Below are 6583 nucleotides of genomic sequence, written 5' to 3'. Positions count from 1 at the left end.
TAAATTCACATGGGTACCATTCCTTATTATCACTACCATTCAATCTTTAATCTTACAATTTTTATTTAAAATGTGTCTCAGCCTTCTTAACATATACTCAAACCTTCCCAATGGCTATGACCACTATTTTCCTTTTTAAAGAGTCAGAGAATATGTGGTTCCTCTGTTGGTCTTAAAGCTATCTCTTTATGGCAGTGGTTCTCAAACTCCAGGGTGGGTGAGTAGGCTTGAGAGGCCCATTAACAATGTACGTTTCATCTCAGACTTGATGGATCAATCTTTAGATTGAGGCCAAGAATTCCACATTTTAAAGTATCTCCCTAGGCCATTCTGATGCATGCTACATTTTGAGAACCACGGGCCCTATGGCACCAAGAGGCTGGAGCAGCTTTGGTAAGGTAGAGACTATAAAGGGAGAGCTCACCGGATCCAGGTGCAAATTCTGTAAGGAGCTCTGTGTTCCTTTCTCTCCTTTTTCCTGTGCTTCATCTTTGTACGAATAGTGGTAAGCGTGTTATTAATCAGGTCAAATCTGGTTCGGGGACCCTGTGGAGAGTTGCCAAGCATTGGCTGGTATGTTTGCAGCAGCTTTCAGGCCTAAGAACTTTTGTTGCCAATCTCAGTATGGGACCTGGGACACAGTAAATGCAGTAAATATTTATTGGTTTACATTAAGGACATCCTCCTCCTCTGTTTTCCTTTCCTTTCTCAACGTGACCTTCTCCCATCTATTGTCTTTGCTCCCTGGTATGTTGATTTGTGCTCCACTCTTGAAGAAACACCCATCTCAAACAGATTTAGATACCAAAAAGAAAAAAAAACTTTTTTTTCTAAAGTCATATCAATAAAAATTAAATTACCCAATTCTTCTTTAAGTTGCAACAATAGCACATTTGATAATTCACTTGGGTTAATTATTTTTACTGTTATGTACAATTTTATATGGTCTTTCTTTAGTTTCATGACTATGCTTTTATTTCCAGCAGTTTACTTTCATTTACTAGCATCGTAATCTTAGCCTGAGGCTTCAGATGAGCTGTGTTCTTTCTGCCAAACATGCAGCAAATGATTTTCTACTAATATTTGTTGGATTGGTAGGAACAAATGATAAGGTTGGATCACTGAATTTTCATATTTGATATTTTATGCCCTAAACAAACTTGTAAATTACTCATCAATTTTTATGTTAAATCAGTATTGAATAAATATTAGCTTCAGCATTACTTGAAACCTATAGAATCTTAAGACTAGACTTTAAAACAAAACAGTTGTTTTTTTATAAAATCTGGCAACTTGATTAATCCCTTTCCAAAGCCTTTACTTAAAGCTGTAATTATATGTACAGCTCTCCGTCCATTCCCCCATGTCCCTGCACAGACAAGTTGTATTCTTTTTTGGGATTTGGAAAGGAGGACTAACTACAAATGGCTACATTAGTGCTATTCAAATAAAAGCTTCAATCTTATCTGCACCATCTCTACCTTTGTGTAAAGCACCATGACTTCTCACATAAGTTATGGCAATTACCCGTGCTCCCGGAACTGCCCTCCCTATCCATTCTCTAGCCTAAACCTAGGGTAATCTTTCTGATGTACAAATTTAATTATTTCATTCTTTTGTTTAAAAATCTGAGGTTCCTTGTGAGGTGGTTATCTATTACTCCAGCCACTCAGAACTACTTTCTTTATTCATGGAAGTAAAATGGGATTTTCAGATTCAGTATTAGCGAGAGCATGTACCAGTCCTTCCTGGGGGAGGAGAAGCTAAAAGAGCAGAAGCAGCTCGGGAGCTGTCAGTAGCCATGTTTTTCACCAGGTTCAAGAACCAGGTCAGCAGTACTTCAGGAGATCACATCTGTGCTATGTGGTCTATCTTCCTGGCCGTAGCTACTTGACTGGGAGTTGCCCCCTGACAGTGTTCTACGTTTTGGTGATTAACATTTGGGATACTGAGACAGTAAGAAGGGAAGCTAGCTGATCCAGGTCACTAGTGGCAAATTCTAGAGAGAGAGATCTGTAAACTCCTACTGACGTCCTGGAACTTCCCCATTTCCTGTCCTTTTGAGTCTTGGTCCTTCACTCCTCCCTTGGATTTCATGAACTGTTCTAGAATCCTTCCAAAAAATTTCCCTTTTTGCCTAAGGTAACCAGAGTTGTTTTATATTCCTTGAAACCAAAGCACATTAATTAACAAATAGAGAAATTAAAGACTACTCACATAAACAGCGACCCTAGATGTGGTTCCTCAGTTTTTTTTTTTTTTTTTTTTTGAGACAGAGTCTCACTCTGTTGCCCAGGCTAGAGTGAGTGCCATGGCGTCAGCCTAGCTCACAGCAACCTCAAACTCCTGAGCTCAAGTGATCCTCCTGTCTCAGCCTCCCGAGTAGCTAGGACTACAGGCATGCACCACCATGCCCGGCTAATTTTTTTTTTATATATATATTTTTAGCTGTCCATATAATTTCTTTCTATTTTTAGTAGAGATGGGGTCTCGCTCTTGCTCAGGCTGGTCTCGAACTCCTGAACTCAAACGATCCGCCCACCTCGGCCTCCCAGAGTGCTAGGATTACAGGCGTGAGCCACTGCGCCCGGCCTTGGTTCCTCAGTTTTAACTAAAAAATCATCAAGTGTTTGTGAAGAAGAAAACTAAGACTAGAAAAGAAGACATCTGAGTTAATCTCTTCCTTCATGGGCTCTCCTCCTTCCCTTAATTCTTTGGTGGGGAAAAAAAAAAATCAGCATTATTGGAATAATTATATTTGTTTTTCTAAGGTTAAAATTTAGATCTGTAGAGGATGGCATGTAGAGGGAAGAAAAATAGCCATGTGGAATGATCAATTCTTTCCAGGTAGCTTAGGGTACCTAGTGTAGTGAGAAAACCGGGTAGGAAGTGAAAGTACATAGACCTGGAGTGATGGCAAACAGAAGGTCAAAGCACATGTACATATGGAAGCCAGATGAGGTCCTGCAGCTCCAGCATCCCTGTTTCTGTGCCATCTTATCAATTTTGATGTCACTGGGACAAAGACAGATGTTCTAGGGGCAGTGGATGCAGAGCATAGAGAAACTTGCCAAGTAAGCGAAATTACATATTGGTGGCTTTAGGTATATCATTCCATAAAGCCACCTTGTCCTCTTTTCTTTATTTACTGGCCTTTCCAGCTTTCTCCCCATTGAAATCTACTATTCTTTATTATATATTAATGCAGTGATTCTCGAACTTTAATATTCCTAACAGTGACCTGGGCTGGGGGGTACTGGGGTGAGAAAGGTTGTTAAAATGCATATGCCTGGGCCTGCACTCAAAGGTTCTCATTTTTTCAGTCTCAAGGTGGGGCCTTAGGAAGCTCTATTTTTAATAAGAACTAGGAGTTTCAAATGCTTTTAGTCATTGGTTGAGTGATCGTATAAATTATTTTCAAAACTAGAACACTTAGGAGCATGAAGTGGGTTGTAACTAACAATTACTCTGGGAATACAGATGCAAACCAGCTTTGTCCTAGGCAAACTCTGACGTAAGATCATGGATCACATTTGGAAAACACTGCTAAGTGAAATTAAATTTCAGTTATGGTTACCCAGACTATTTGCATTTAAACTGATGGTGCTATAAAAGGCTTTGCTATGTATGAGAAATTCTAGGCCTCAAGAAAAAATGGGTAAGAGTCCATTTTTTTCTCTTCAGATGGGGGACTTCCCACTGTGCCCCAGAAAATTGATATCACCTGGGTAGGCTTTGTTTCACCAAGTGAGTTTTGAGATCACTCAAGCACTTTTAAATCACAAAATTCTTTCCTCCATTTCTCCCTCCTTCCTTCCTTTCTTCTTTCCTTACTGCACCCATTCAATTATTAAATATTCAATGAATAATCCAGAAGACTGAGAAAGTCAGAGACTGAGAGAACATGACCATGAACCCTCATTCCTCTTACTATCCATAAAATTTGGAGACGAGTAAGTTCCTGCAACCTGTGTGATTTGCTACTGAGCTAGACAGATGTTTGGCTCAAGAGCATTAAAAATAAAACAGAACTAAAAAGAAACCATGTGTTTTTCTTTAATGCTGTTTATTGACTCAACCAAAAACACTCTAACCTTGAACATTTAAAGGACTATACTTCAAAGTATTTTAAAGCAATAATTAGATGTAAATATGAAATTACATCTCTCGTCTGGCCTGATTGTCAACATGTTTAGAATCACTCTTGTGGATGATGATCAGGTTTAGCTTTGTTCTTTTTCAGTTAATTTTTGGTTTGCCTTGTAGAAAACAGATCAAGTGTGTCAGAAAAGTAGGCACCTGCCAGGGAGAAAAAAAGGCATTATGTATTTCAGGCCACTGATAAGAAATGGTATTTTCTGCAGAAATAAATTAGTAAATTACATTTATGGTGACATGGAACAATTCATGTTCCTTTAAAAAATATCTGACCTTTCGAATTACTTGCTTTAGAGAAAATGATCACCCGCCCCAATTTTTTAAAGTTAAGAGTTCTGGTGAGCTTAGAAGAGCTTTGTGATGTTTACTTTTTCTCTCCTTTATCAAACGGAAAAGGGATATTCTTGGGAAGATGATATTATCATTCTTTGATCTTTGTTGATGCTATGTCATCTTATAGATGTTTTTAAAGATTTGGAACAACATGAAGCATTTTGATGGAGATATATGTTTTTTAAACAAGTCACTATTTTTTTCTTTGGACTTTCATCTTTTGTATACTACTTTCTGTAAACACAATTTTAAATCATAGGTTGAAATTCTTTATTTAGCTTTGGCTCTCCTTAAGAAATTCAACAAGAAGGAAATGTCAACTCTAAACCTTTCTTATGCATAGGCCATACTATGGTGTGTGTATTTTCAATAAAATAAATGTCACTTTCAGCTTCTGTTAACCCACATTATGCCAGAAAATTTCCTAATGGTTTTTTTCTTTCATTTTCTCTTTCTGTAAATCTATTACTGTGAAACTAGTTCCTTCCTGACTTCCTGCTGTGTTTCTCTGCTATTGCATTATTGGTACTTACTGTGTTGCAATAATCTGTCTTTATAAATTAACGTCTTTTTCTTCTTAATTTTTTTCATTGCTCTTGATTTTTAAACTTATATTAACATTTTTTATTATTATTTCCTTTCTGAAGAGGCATTTATACTTTAATGTGATCTATTCTGTTTTGTAAAATTTAATTAAAATTCTTTCCTTCCTTGATACATTAAACCTGTAATTGTTCTTAGATTTTGGTATTTTCTATTAGTTCAAATCAATAAGGGAGAATAAAAACATTCTTATATTGATCTAATTCTATCCTATCTTTTGAGCTTATTCTATCCTATCTTTTGAGCAACTAATTGAACATTATTTATTTTATCATCTTTGGGATCCCTCGAATGTAAAAACATGTTCTTCTGTCTCTCTTATATAAAGTTATCCTATAGTTTTTCGTATATACGTATATACTCTTACATATCCCATCTTTGTCTCATTTATCTTCTCTGTGTCTATTCATTCGGCCAGACATTTATTGAGTGCCTGTCATGGGTTGGACACTGTGTTAGATTATGTTTGTCATTCTTTCCAATTATAGTTTTTTGGATTAGCTTTCTAATGCTACTCACAAAAAGTATGTTAAAACTAACTCTTGCTTTTATTGTGTGTTTTTGGTTTGAATCTCTTGGGGATCTTGTTAAAATGTAGGTTCTGAGTCAGTAGGTCTGTGGTTGGAGCTAAGAGTTTGGATTTTTTAAAAAGTTCTTGGATGATGTTGATGCCTCTGGTTCATGGATCATATTTTTAGTGGCATGGATGTAAAATTGAGGATATATATTATTATTCCTCAATTCTCATAGTATATTGTCAAATCAATTTTATTTTTGTCTATCCTGCCCTTTAAAAATTTGTTCAGTAATCATTGGGTGCCCCTGGATGAAAGGTACAGGCAACAAAACCAAAAATAAACAAGTAGGACTTAATTAAACTAAAAAGCTTCTTTACAGCAAAAGAAATGATCAACAGAGTGAAAAGATACCCTGACGAATTTGCAAGCTATCCATCTGACAGGGGACTAATATCCAGAACATACAAGGAACTCCAACAACTCAACAACAACAACAACAAAATCCCATTAAAAGTGGGCAAAGGACATGAATAGACATTTTTCAAAAGAAGACATACAAATGGCCAATGGGTACATGAAAAAATGCTGAACATCACTAATCATCAGAGAAACGCAAATCAAAACCACAATGAGATATCTTATTACCCCAGTCAGAATGGCTATTATTAAAAAGACAACAAGTAATAGATATTGGTGAAGATGCTGAGAAAAGGGAACACATACACTCTTGGTAGGTATGTGAATCAATACAGCCTCTACAGAAAGCAGTATGGGTATTTCTCAAAGAACTAAAAATAGAACTATCATTTGATCCAGCAATCCTACTACTGAGTATCTGCCCAAAGGAAAAGAAGTCAATGTATGTAAAAGACAACTGCCCTCATATGTATAGTGTAGCACTATTCACAACAACAAATATATAGAATTAACCTAAGTGTCCATCAATGGGTGAATGGATAAAGAATATGTGG

The sequence above is a fragment of the Eulemur rufifrons genome, chromosome 29, assembly GCF_041146395.1.
Source record: "Eulemur rufifrons isolate Redbay chromosome 29, OSU_ERuf_1, whole genome shotgun sequence".
NCBI classification, from domain to species: Eukaryota; Metazoa; Chordata; class Mammalia; order Primates; family Lemuridae; genus Eulemur; species Eulemur rufifrons.
Note: the sequence above shows the minus strand (reverse complement) of the source record.